We start from the raw sequence: 14,081 nt of genomic DNA on the forward strand, positions 1-14,081 counted from the left end.
ATGAACCCTTACCTATATTCAGAGTCCAGTGGTGGGAAGACTAGGGAGGGGTTCTCATTGCATGCATTAATCCACAGAGGAACTTTTTTTTGGGGTGGAGGAGAAAAAGTCTTGGATCCAGCACAGTGGAGGGGGGTGGGCTGACCTCTGTGTCCCTGCTCCCCCACTGCCTGTCTAAGGGTCTAGTTTCTGTGTTTATTTCCTTGATGGCTTTACTCTGTTTGAAAGCAGTACAAGTGCAAGACAAAAACGAAAGTAGAAACTGCTGAAACCCTCCACCCTTACATAACCATTGTCAACCCTTTGATAAATGCCCTTCTAGATACTTCCCTATACCTGTGTATCCACATAGATTTATGTGTAGATAAAAGTTATCAAATATAAGTGCTGTTCTATACTGTGTATTTTTTCACCAAACAATATATGTTGTATGCTTCTTTCTTTACCAATAAATATATATCAGCATTGACTTTAATGTCTCCGTGGTATTATTTTAGGGAGAAGTAAAGGAAAAAGAAATAAGAAAAATATAATAAAAAGCTGCAAAGAGGGGTCATACCCTGAGGTGAGGTTTTTTATCAATTTCATTCTACAAACAAGGAAAAGAGAAGATGAAACACCTTGTAATATTCCCCAAAGGTAAAAGGAAAAGAGCCCCTTACCACAACTGACCTGACCCTAGGTCATAGAGCCAAACTACGGCATTCATTAGTTGACAGTGCTCCAATATTTTCTTCTCTAATATATCCAGAGGAGTCTGACGGTGGAGTCTGCTGCCAAGGTAGTAGTTCTACATGGGGATTTCAGGGGCTTGATTTCTGTTCACTTTGCAAAAAGGCTGCTCTCCCTTCTTTGGGTGGATTTCTTAGATTGCTGCTGCTGCTTCTGGACAGTATCCTGGTCACAACAAGGAATCTCTTCCTATCCTCTGGCCCCTACCCCCCACCCCCACCCCCGCCCCCAATTAAGGAAAGGAAAGAGCAGCTACTCATGGCAGCTCAGTGTCAGGAGGCTCAGGTCCCTAAGCCGCACCCTGAAAACCCTGTAGCTGCATACTAGAGAGCACAGGTAGCCGGAGGACTCCAAACAAACCCCGTTCCTCCCCTCCCCACCTCTCCACCCCAAGAATTGGGAATAGCTGGGAGGGATGAAAAGCAATCTAGTTGCCTGGGAACGTGAAGGAACATCAGAGAATCAGAAAGTCAGGAAGTTCCCTACATCATTTTAGGAGAACTGAGGGCATTGGTAGGGGACAGAGCCAAGAAAGATCTTCCTGGGCACCTTCTCCTGCTCTATCTCCTGACCTCATATAGGAGGGTTATAAAAGAGGACATGTGTCATCTCAGTTCCCGAGGGACCCTATATTTCTTGCAGGTGCTTAAGCCCCTATTCTTGTGAGCAGGGAAGGCTGGGGGGTATGTGTGACTTCATTTAAAGCGGTGGGGGAGGGGGAGAATGAAATCAATGCCCTATGCGGACCTGAGGACCTGAGAGAGTTTGTCATGCAGGCAACGGGTTCCACTGGGCTGAGAGAGGACAGGGCGTGCAGCAGTGGGAGATGGTGTGTCAGGGGGGAGGAAGCATGTGGGTAGGGGAAGGGGAGATGGCATGATGACCGGGAAGACTCATCTAGATTGACAGGGACAAGAAGCCTGGTAGGAATTGCAGACCTGGAGGCTTCACACAGAACTCAAGGACAGCACAGGCTAAGATGCCCAGGGAGGGGTGTTGGCATTCTAATTATGTTAGCAGTTGATGGCCTGCTTAGAGGGATCAAAGGGGTGCAGGCTGAGGCCCTGAGGGAGGAGGAGAAGCCATGCACTGCAAGGAGCCCGCTGCAGCCTTCCATGGGAAGCCACGTCCAGAACCGGGTTTGAAGTGTGTCTCCTTCCAGAATCACCCCCATCAGCTACTCCCTGGCTTCTTGCTCCTGCTCCATCCACCACCCCAAAATCTAACCTTATAAACACTCCCTTCCCTCAGAGCCACACTCATCTCCATTTCCTTTCCCTCTCCCCCAGCATTCAATATTTGCCTCTAGTCTGAGCCTCCTTATTAGCCCTCATGGCCAGCAGGAGACTGGGAGGGCCCCTATGCCTCTGACCCTTTAGCTGAGAGCTGGGCCAGGAGCAAAGGCTTAAGAGGCCCACTGCCTGCACCCCTCTGGGACACCTCTGGACCCCTGACAGCAGCCTCCATCTTTCCAAAATCATGGAGGACCCCTCCTTACCCCCAGGCAGAAGGCAGCTCCACTCAGACCTCCAAAGCCACAAGGGGTACCCAACATTCACCAGTTTTTGCAGTTTTATAACTTATTATTCCTCCCTAAACCCCCCAAAACTAAACCGGTTGTTCTCAAGTTGATGCTGACTCATTGCGACACCATGTGTGTCAAAGTAGAACTGCACTCCATAGGGTTTTCAATGCTGTGACCTTTCAGAAGCAGATTGGCAGGCCTTTCTTCTGAGGTGCCTCTGGGTGGGTTCAAACCACCAACCTTTAGGTTAGTTGCTGTTGTTGTTAGGCGCCGTGGAGTTGGTTCTGACTCATAGCAACCCTGTGTACAACAGAACGAAGCACTGCCCAGTCCTGCGCCATCCTCACAATCTCACAGTCGTTGCTGTGTTTGAGCCCGTTGTTGAAGTCACTGTGTCAGTTCATCTTGTTGGGGGTCTTCCTCTCTTTCATTGACCCTCCACTTTACCAAGCATGACGTCCTTCTCCAGGGACTGGTCCCTCATGATAACATGTCCAAAGTACATGAGACAAAGTCTCACCATCCTTGCTTCTAAGGAGCATCCTGGCTGTACTTCTTCCAAGACAGATTCGTTCATTCTCCTGGCAGTATATTGAATATATTCAATATTCTTCACCAACACCATAATCCAAAGGCATCAATTCTTCTTCGGTCTTCCTTATTCACTGTACAGTTTTCCAATGCATATGAGGCAACTGAAAATACTATGGCTTCGGTCAGGCGCTTCTTAGTCCTCAAAGTGACCTGTTTGCTCTTCAACACTTTAAAGAGGTCCTTTACAGCAGATTTGCCCAATGCAATGCGTCTTTTGATTTCTTGACTGCTGCTTCCATGGCTGTTGATTGTGGATCCAAGTAAAATGAAATCCTTGACAACTTCAATCTTTTCTCCGTTTATCATGATGTTGCTTATTGGTCCAGTTGTGAGGAGTTTTGTTTTCTTTAACTTGGTATTCTCCTTGTCCCTCCCTAAATCTACCCTTGGGGGATATCTGGCCTCTCATCTAGCCCAGATTAGAATATCATTTTACTTCCTGCTCACATATTGTCAATTTTTACTCTATAAACACTTGTCGAATGATTTGCCTAAATACAGTTTATCCTGCCATAATTTCTTTTGGGTACGAGGTAGAAGACAAAGATGAAAAGAAAAATAAATACATTCTGTATCTACCCCTCCCCTTCTTTGAAGCTTGGAGGTTCAGTAAGGACCACTGCTTTGACAACCTGTTATGGGATTCACCCCATTTTTCTTCCCTCCCCCATCCTCTTCTCTGTTGTAAACTAGAAATTGTCTAAATTTTTCATTTCACCAACATGATGTAAACCTGACATTTTTTCTTTATTTCACTTTGTATGACACTGGCTTTTCCTTTATTCAAGAAATATTATTCTCTCTAATTGGAAGACATTGAACGTATACCTGGGCATTCAGATCAGACTAATGGAGTTAGCTGAAAACAGGCTTTTAGGGAACTCTGTCTGATACCTTCATTTAAAATGATGGATTTTTTTCCTTCCTTTCTCCCTTCATTCTCCTTGGTCGCTAAGAGATGGAAATCACTCTTTTGTCAGAAGAAACTAGCCTCTGAGTGCCCTTTGGTTTCCATGACGCCCCTCTCTCATTGTTCCCTGCTCTTTTTTTTTTGTTGTGCTTTAAGTGAAAGTTTACAGCTCAAGTTAGTTTCTCATACAAAAATTTATACACATTGGTGGTAGCCTGGCAACATCTAGTTCTTCTGTTCTCAAGCTGATGGAGTCTCTGGTTTATGTGGCTCTTTTTATTTCTTGGACTCATATTTTCCTTGGGTCTTTGGTGTTCTTCATTTTCCTTTGCTCCAGGTGGGTTGGGACCAACTGATGCATCTTAGATGGCCACTCACTAGCTTTTAAAACCTTAGACGCCACTCACCAGAGTCGGATACACAACATTTAATACATTTTGTTATGCCAATTGACCTAGATGTCCCCTGAAACCATGGTCCCCAGACCCTCGCCCCTGCTACGCTGTCTCTCAAAGTGTTTGGTTGTATTCAGGAAGCTTCTTAGCTTTTGGTTCAGTCCAGTTGTGCTGAATTCCCTGTATTGTGTGTTGTCCTTCCCTTCACCTAAGATAATTCTTGTCTACTATCTAGTTAGTGAATACCCCTCTCCCTCCCCACCGTCATAACCATCAAAGAATGTTTTCTTCTGTGTTTAAACCTTTTCTTGAGTTCTTGTAACAGTGGTCACATATAGTATTTGTCGTTTTGGAACTGACTAATTTCACTCAGCATAATGCCTTCCAGATTCATCCATGTTATGAGCTGTTTTAAGGATTCATCATTGTTCTTTATTGTTGCATAGTGTCCCACTGTGTGAATATACCATAATTTGTTTATCCATTCATCTGTTGATGGGCACCTAGTTTGTTTCCATCTTTTTGCTATTGCGAACAGTACTTCAATGAACATAGGTGTGCATATGTCTATTTGTGTGAGGGCTCTTATTTCTCTAGGACATATTCCAAGGAGTGGTATTGCTGGATCCTATGGTACTTCTATTTCCAGCCTTTTAAGAAAGTGCCAAATCAATTTCCAAAGTGATTGTATCATTTTACAGTCCCACCAGCAGTGTGTAAGTGTTCGTCTCTCCACAATGTCTCCAACATTTATTATTTTGTGCTTTTTGGATTAATGCTAGCCTTGTTGGGGTGAGATGGAATCTAATTGTAGTTTTGATTTGCATTTTTCTAATGGCTAATGATCGTGAGCATTTCCTTATGTATCTTTTAGCTGCCTGAATGTCCTCTTTAGTAAGTGCCTGTTCATATCCCTTGCCCATTTTTTAATTGAGTTGTCTTTTTGTTGTTGAGGTTTTGCAGCATCTTGTAGATTTTAGAGACTAGACCCTGATCGGATATATTGTAGCCAAAACTTTTTTCCCAGTATTTAGGTTGTCTTTTTATTTTTTTGGTGAAGTCTTTTGATGAGCATAAGTGTTTGATTTTTAGGAGCTCCCAGTTATCTAGTTTCTCTTCTCGTGTTTGTGCATTGTTAGTAAGGCTTTGTATTTTGTCGATAACTGGTGTTAGGGCTCCTAGTGTTGTCTCTATTTTTTCTTCCATGATCATTATCGTATTATATTTTATATTTAGGTCTTTGATCCATTTTGAGTTAGTTTTTGTGAATGGTGTGAAGTATGGGTCTTGTTTCATTTTTTTGCAGATGGATATCCAGTTACGCCAGCGCCATTTGTTAAAGAGACTGTCTGTTCCCCATTTAACGGACATTAGCTTCGTCAAATATCAGCTGCTCATAGGTGGATGAAATTACATCTGGATTCTCAATTCTGTTCCATTGGTCTATGTATCTGTTGTTGTACCAGCATCAGGCTGTTTAGACTACCGTGGGGGTATAACAGGGTGTAAAATCAGTTAATGTGAGGCCTCCCACTTTGTTCTTCTTCTTCAGTAATGCTTTACTTATTCGGGGTCTGTCCCCTTTCCATCTGAAGTTTGTTATTTGTTTCTCCATCTCATTAAAAAACGTTGTTGGAATTTGGATCGGGTTGCATTGTATCTGTACATCGATTTGGGTAGAATTGACATTTTCACAATGTTGAGTCATCCTATCCATGAGCAAGGTATGTTTTTCCACTTATGTAGGTCTCTTTTGGTTTCTTGCAGTCTTATAGTTTTCTTTGTACTGGTCTTTTATGTCTCTGGTTAAATTTATTCCTAAGTATTTTATCTTCTTGGGGACTATTGTAAATGGTATTGATCTGATGATTTCCTCTTCAATGTTATGTTTGTTTGTGTAGAGGAATCCAACTGATTTTTGTATGTTTATCTTGTATCCTGATACTTTGCTGAACTCTTCTATTAGTTCCAGTAGTTTTCTTTTTTGGAGTCTTTGGGGTTTTCTGTGTACAAGGTCATATCATCTGCAACTAGGGATACTTTTACTTCTTCCTTACCAATTTGGATGCCCTTTATTTCTTTTTCTTGCCTAACTGCTGTGGCTAGGACCTCCAGCACAATGTTGAATAAGAGTGGAGGTAAAGTGCATCCTTGTCTGGTTCCCGTTCTCAAGGGGAATGCTTTCAGGCTCTCTCCATTTATAAAGAGGTTGGCTGTTGCCCTTTATTGTGTTGAGGAATTTCCCTTCTATTTCTACTTCGATGAGAGTTTTTATCATGAATGGGTGTTGAACTTTGTCAAATGCCTTTTCTGCATCAATGATAAGATCATGTGGTTCATGTCTTTTGTTTTATTTATATGATGGATTACATTGATTGTTTTTCTAATGTTGAACCATCCCTGCATTCCTACTACGAATCCCATGTGGTCATGGTGAATTATTTTTTTGATATGTTGTTGAATTCTACTGACTAGAATTTTGTTGAACATTTTTGTGTCTATGTTCATGAGGGATATTTGTCTGTAGTTTTCTTTTTTTGGTGGAATCTTTAACTGGTTTTGGTATCAGGGCTACGCTGGCTTCATAGAGTGAGTTTGGGAGTATTCCATCCTTTTTTATGCTCTGAAATACCTTTAGTAGTAGGTGTGTAAACTCCTCACTGAAAGTTTGGTAGAATTCTCCCGTGAAGCCGTCAGGGCCAGGGCTTTGTTGTTGTTGTTGTTTGGAGGTTTTTAATTACTTTTTCAATCTCTTCTTTTGTTATAGGTTTATTTAGTTGTTCTACCTCTGCTTGTGTTAGTTTAGTTAGGTAGTGTGTTTCTAGAAATTTGCCCATTTCCTCTAGGTTTTCAAATTGGTTGGAGTACAATTTTTCATAGTATTCTCTTATGATTCTTTCTAATTCCAGTTGGGTCTGTTGTGATATTGCCCATCTCATTTCTTCTTCAGGTTATTTGCTTCCTCTCTTGTTTTTCTTTTAGCAGTTTGGCCAATGGTTTATCGATTTTCTTGATCTTTTCAAAGAACCAGATTTTGGTCTTGGTAACTCTTTCAATTGTTTTGCTATTCTCTATTTCATTTAACTCCGCTCTAATTTTTATTGTTTGCTTTCTTTTGGTACCTGAGTGCTTCTTTTGCTGCTCTCTTTCTACTTGTTTGAGCTATAGGGTTAAAGTTCTGATTTTGGCCCTTTCTTCTTTTTGGATGTGTGCATTTATTGCTATAAATTATATATTTATTGCTATAAATTGACCTCTGAGCATTGCTTTTGCTGTGTCCCAAAGGTTCTGGTAGGATGTGTTTTCATTCTCATTTGATTCTGTAGATTTCTTTATTCTGTCCTTAATTTCTTCTATAACCCAGCAGTTTTTGAGTAAGGTGTTGTTCAGTTTCCATGTATTTGATTTTTTTCCTTGCTTTTGCTGTCATTGATTTCTACTCTTATGGCTTTATGATCTGAAAAATGCTTTATAATATTTTGATGCTTTGGATTCTGTTAAGGCTTGCTTTGTCGCCTAATACGTGGTGTGGTCTATTCTGGAGAATTTTCCATGTGCCTTGAAAAAGAAAGTATACTTGGCTGCTGTTGGGTGGAATGTTCTGTATATGTCTATGAAATCAAGTTTGTTGATTGTGGCATTTAGATCTTCTGTGTCTTTACTGAGCTTTTTCTGGATGTTCTGTCCTTCACCGAAAACGGTATTTTGGAGCTATTTTTTTTTATTACTGTTTTCAATGCTGTTAGAATTTATGTATTTTGGAGCCCTGTCATTGGGTGGATAAATATTTATTATGGTTATGTTCATCTGGTGTATTGACCCTTTAAGCATTATATAGTGTCCTTCCTTATTCTTTGTGGTGGATTTTGCTTTAAAGTCTATTTTGTCAGACATTAATATTGCCACTTCTGCTCTTTGTTAATTGTTTTTTGCTTAAGATATATTTTTCCATGCTTTGAGTTTTAGTTTGTTTGTGTCTTTAAGTCTAATGTGTGTCTCCTGTAGGTAGCATATAGATGGATCATGATTTTTTACCCATTCTATCATTGTCTGTCTCCTTATTGGTGCATTTAGCCCAACTACATTCAGCATAATTATTAATAGGTATGAGTTTAGTGCTGTCATTTTGATGTCCTTTTTTTTGTGGGTGTGTTGTTGACAGTTTCTTTGTTCCACTTCATTTTCTGTGCTGAGTCCTTTTTCTTTACGTATTTTCTTTTTTATTGTTGTTGATTTTGTATTTGCTCAGTCTTTATGTTTTTCTTTTTTTTATTTTGAACTATAGGATTGTTAGTTTCCTTTGTGGTTACCTTAACTTTAAACCCTATTTTTCTAAATTTAAACCAATCTTTTATTTCTTTATATTGCCTTGACTTCCTCTCCATATGAATGATCTAGGACTACATTATTAATCCCTCTTTTTTTGTTTTAACCTTGCAATCTTTTACATATCAATGTTTCTGTTTCCATATTTTCAGTATTTTAGTTTGGATTTATTTTTGTGACTTCCCAATCTGGGTTGACATCTGGTCGTTCTATCCTGTGTTCTAGTCTTGGGTTGTTATTTATCTGATGTTATTGATTTCCTAACTGGAGGACTCCCTTTAGTATTTCTTGTAGTTTTGGTTTGGTTTTTACAAATTCCCTATACTTTTGTGTACCGGCATCATATTTGAGAGGCAGTTTTGCTGGATATATAATTCTAGGCTGGCAATTATTTTCTTTCAAGGCTTTAGATACATCATCCCACTGCCTTCTTGCCTGCATGGTTTTTGCTGAGTAGTCCGAGCTTAGTCTTATTGACTCTCCTTTGTAGGTGACTTTTCATTTACCCTAGCTTCTCTTAAAATTCTGTCTTTATCTTTGGTTTTGACAAGTTTGATTATGTATTGGTGACTTTCTTTTGGGATCTACCCTGTGTGGAGTTCGATGAGCATCTTGGATAGATATCTTCTCATCTTTCACGATATCAGGGATGTTTTCTGCCAACAAATCTTCAACAATTCTCTCTGTATTCTCTGTTATGCCCCTTGTTCTGGTACACTAATAACTCATAGATTATTCCTCTCGATAAAGTTCCCCATAATTCTTAGGGTTTCTTCATTTTTAAAAATTCTTTTATCTGATTTTTCCTCAAATATGTTGGCGTCAAGTGCTTTATCTTCAATCTCACTAATTCTCACTTCCGTATCCTCAGTTCTGCTCCTACAGCTTTCTATTGAGTTGTCTGATTCTGAAATTTTATTTCTGGATTTCTGTTTGCTGTCTCTTTGTGGATTCTTCCAGCCTATTAAATTTGTCATTATGCTCTTCTCCAATCTTCTCAAGTTCCTCTTTTGCTATGTCTGTGTGTTCCTTGGCTTGTTCTGCATTTTGCCTGATCTTCCTGATCTCTTGAAGAGTTCTGTATATTAATCTTTTGTATTCTACCTCCAATAATTCCAGGAAGTTATCTTCATCTGGAAGATTTCTTGATTCTTTGTTTTGGGAGCTTGCTGAAGCCATCGTGGTCTGCCGCTTCATGTAATTTGATATCAGCTGTTGTCTCCGAGCCATTGGTAAGTTATTGTATTTGTTTATTTTATGTTTATTTGCTGTGTCCTAGTTTCTTGTTTTGTTTTTATATGTCCAAATAGGCTGCTTGTGTGAGCTAGTTTGATTTTTGGCATCTGTGAAGCTCTAATGCCCTGTCACCAGGTGATTAGAGCTGTTACTAGGTATGTGAGCCCGGGAGTCCATTTACTTTTCTTGTATGGATTCAGCTCAGGTGTCCAGGTAGTCAGTCACCAAGTGTGTGGTACAGGCCTTCGCCTATAGTTCTAGATATAAAGGTGTGATTGGTTTAGGTACGTATCTGGCTGCAGTAGGGGCTCACGCACCGAGCAAGGCAGGGGGCTGACAGCTGCCCATAAGTGTCTGTGAGGAAAGTGTGTCCCTGTTCCCTAGAGCATGTAGGTGGGTGGATTTTGCATCTGGACTGTGGTCACCCAATGCTGTTGGCTGTAAGGACTGGGAGGCACCACTTATTTTTGGACCCCTGTCACAAGTGGTTAGGTGGCGTGGGTGGAGCCACCAGTCCTCCGGCCCCTGTTGTGGGTAGGTGAGGATCCTGGTTAATGGGCAGGGCTGTGTCAAATGTCATGAGCCTACCTCGCCACCATATAGCTGAAACAGTTGAAGTTAGACCTCAGGTATATACCCTGTTGTACTGTGCTAATGAGGGCCTACACTATTGTAATGGGCCCACAGAGGTCTGTGGACCTCCCTTATGCCAGTGCCTAGGCAAAGAAGTTGTTTCTACCCTGAGTTCCTGGCTTAGGAGAGCTGGCAGATTATTTTTTCATGTTTGTTAATTTGTTCCCTCTCCAAGCTGGGAGAATGGCTCAGGGTGTGTGATGGGTCCTACTTCCAGCCCAGGGGAGGCAGCAATCTCTGAAACCAGCTTGGACTCAGTGCAGAGCGGGAAAGTGGCAGGTAAATGGGAGAGAGGTTTTTCCCCAAAGGGGTGTTTTTTGATCCGCGTGGTAGGTTAGACACGTTCTTATCTTTTGCTGACTGAGTGCCACTTTTCACTGATTCTGAGGTGTGAGTAGACTCTCCACTGCTCGGTCTCTCCCAGTGTGGAAAACACATCCCGGATGCAACTGCTTGCCTTATTGTGCTCATGCCAGTGTATCCGGCCTGCAGGGTGCTGGTTCCCATTGGGTCATGTCTGGCAACTCCTCGCTGCTTCTGAACCATCTCTCCCTCCCCCTGCTGCTCAGTCCGATTCCTCAACTTTGCCTTTGATGTTCAAGGCTCCTAGGTTATCATATATAATTGATTCATTTATTTGTTCGGGTCTTTGTTGTAAGAGGGACCACAGGAAGTGTCTCACTACTCTGCCATCTTGGTCCTGCCTTCCGATATAGGTGTTATTATTGTCCATATATGACATATGAGGAAACCACCCATTGTCCATTGCCACTGAGGTGATTCTGACTCATAGAGCTCCTACAGGACAGAGTAGAACTGTCCCATAGGGTTTCCAAGGGTGTAATCTTTCCAGAAGCAGTCTGTCACATCTTTTTCCTATGGAGTGGCTGGTGGGTTTGAGCTAGTGACCTTTAGATAAGTAGTCAAGTGCTTTAACCAGTGCACTATCAGAGCTCCTTATGAGGAAACTGAGGTCTGTAAATTCAGGATAATAAGATCTCCTTTTTCCAGGTGTGTCATGTGTATCAGTGATTAGCACAGGGCTGTCCATCTTTGGTTCTTTTATTACTCTGCATGAATGTATTACTCTGCTACAGGCAGAAGAATGGGAAAAATTAAATGTTGCCCATGTTTGTAAACAGTGCTTATTTAGTGCCAATCTGAGGATGTGACAGTCTGGCTCCAGGAGCTACCCTGAGTTTGGACACTGAGAGGCACAAGAGTGGATTTAGAAATACCTGAGAGTTTGACAGTGATGAGGATAATGATGATGAGATGATAAGGCAACACTTATTGAAGGCATTAGTGGTTCAGTGGTAGAATTCTCACCTTTCAAGTGGGAGACTTGGATTTGATTCCTGGCCCATGTACCTCATGTGTAGTCACTACCTATCTGTCAGTGGTGGCTTGTATGTAACTCTGATGCTGGACAAGTTTCAGCGGAGCTTCCAGACTGACATACTAGGAAGAAAGCCCTCATGATTTACTTCTGAAAATCAGCCAATGAAATCCCTATGGGCAGCATTTTGTTCTGTTGTGCATGGGGCAGCCATGAGTTGGGGGCAGACTTGATGGCAGCTAACAACAACATTGAATGCTGAGGTAGATTCCTTGTATAAGAAAGATGCTAGGCCCCCCTCACACATGATTTGTGTGCCCCCAGGGAATTTCTCTTTCCCTTACATGTCAGAGACACCCCTATCCTTTTAGATAGCCCAAGACCAGCCAAGCCTTTGCCCATTCAAGGCCTTCCCCCTAGCAAAAGAGGCTCTCATGACCTATCCTCACAGGATGTATGGATCCCCAGGTGCAGCAGGTCCTCTCAGACCAGAACTCACAACTTGTCATAGCCTCTCATAACTGTTCCTTCAGATGTGTACTGTAATTCAACATCCCCATTTTATAGATGATGACACTGAGGCACACAGTTATAGTAACTTGTCTATGGTCACATAGCTAGTAAGCATTAGAACTGGAGTTAAACTTCTGACTGCTATTCCCAAAGCCAGAAGTCTTTACCATTGTGCTGTAAAGTCATTCCTGAGGTAATGGCTGCAACATATCAGATCATTCTATTGGCTGGGTCCTGGGCATGACCTAAAGGCTGCACAGTAGATGGCTTCAGTTTCATTTCTGTTATTAAACAAGACAAAAACAAAGTAGGTCAGTTTAGGAAGGTTCCTTCTCAAAGCCTGAAACCATCTTCTCCTCATATTTATTTTTATATCCAATTTCTGGGGTAAGATACCAAAAAATAACAAGTGGTTGGTGAGAATGTGGGCAAATAGTCTCTCTCCCCCACTGCTGATAGCACTGAGAATTAATACACTCTTTGTCATTTCTGGAAGGCTGACTGGGAAATGTATCAAAGGTGAAAATAAAGAAACCCTTGAGTCTAGCAGTTTGACTGCCTAAAATTGATGCTACAAAAGTAACTCGAAATATGTAAAAAAAATTTTTTTATAAACAAAGATGTTTATCCTAGCTTTTTTTGGTAATAGTGGAAAACTGGAAACAACTTTACAAGGCCATGAGTAAGGTTCAATTGAATTAATTAGGCTTCATACTTGCAATGGAATGCTATACATTTAAAACTTTATGTATGCCTTTAGATTATTGGACCAAACTCAAGAAATAAAGCATGGTCCCTCCAGAAAAGGGGCAAAAAGACCACCAGTCCACCAGGCCATATGTATTATCTTTGATTCTCAGACTATCACTCATGCTGTTTCATTAGTCTGGATCCCCCTTTCCCCTGTCACGTGGCAAAACCCTAGCTAAACTTCAAATATCAGCTCATATGGCCTCAGAAAACTCCCCAAGCCAGCTTTCCCTGACTCCACTAAAGGTCAAACCCTAAATCTTATCGTTTGTCATTTTGTTGTAATTGCTTGTATAATTAAGCTTATATCTCCCCTGTACCTAGCACAATGTTGTTTGAATGTCCTGGCATATACTCCCGACACACTCCCACATCGGGTGTGCTAGCAGTTCTATTTCTCCAGATATCTTTGTGCCTTGCCCCCTCACCATGTTCAATTATTTGCTCAAGTGTCACCCTTTCCAAGAGGTCAACCCTGAACAGCCCTTTTAAAACTGCACATCTGGCCATCAGCACTCCCATTCCCCCTTCCCTATTCTATTTTTTCCATCATGTGCCTCTATTATACTATGTTATATAATTTACTGTTATTATATTGTTTATTGCTGCCTCTTTCTACTAGAATATAAACTCAACAAGTGCAGGCATTTTAATCTGCTTAGTTCACTGGTGCATCCCCAGCTCCTACAGCACTGCCTAGAACATAACTGGTTCTCAATGAATGTTTGTGGCTGAAAAACAAAACAAACAAAAAAACCTGTTGCCTTGAGTTGATTCCGACTTACAGCGACCCTATAGGACAGAGTAGAACTGCCCCATAGGGTTTCCAAGGAGCGACTGGTGGATTCAATCTGCTGACCTTTTGGTTAGCAGCTGATTGCTTAACCACTGTACCCCCAAGGCTCCTGAACAAATATAAAACCCCAAAGAAAACCAAACCCGCTGCTGTGTAGTTGATTCCGACTCATGGAGACCCTACATGTTTCAGAGTAGGATTTTCAATGGTTGCAGTCTTACAGAAGATCCTTGGGTGGCACAAGCAATCAGCTACTAACCCAAAGGTTGGCAGTTTGAACCCACTCATCAGTGCTGCAGAAGACAAACCTGGCAATCTGCTTCCATAAAGAT

Source organism: Loxodonta africana, chromosome X (assembly GCF_030014295.1).
Source record: "Loxodonta africana isolate mLoxAfr1 chromosome X, mLoxAfr1.hap2, whole genome shotgun sequence".
Taxonomy (NCBI): domain Eukaryota; kingdom Metazoa; phylum Chordata; class Mammalia; order Proboscidea; family Elephantidae; genus Loxodonta; species Loxodonta africana.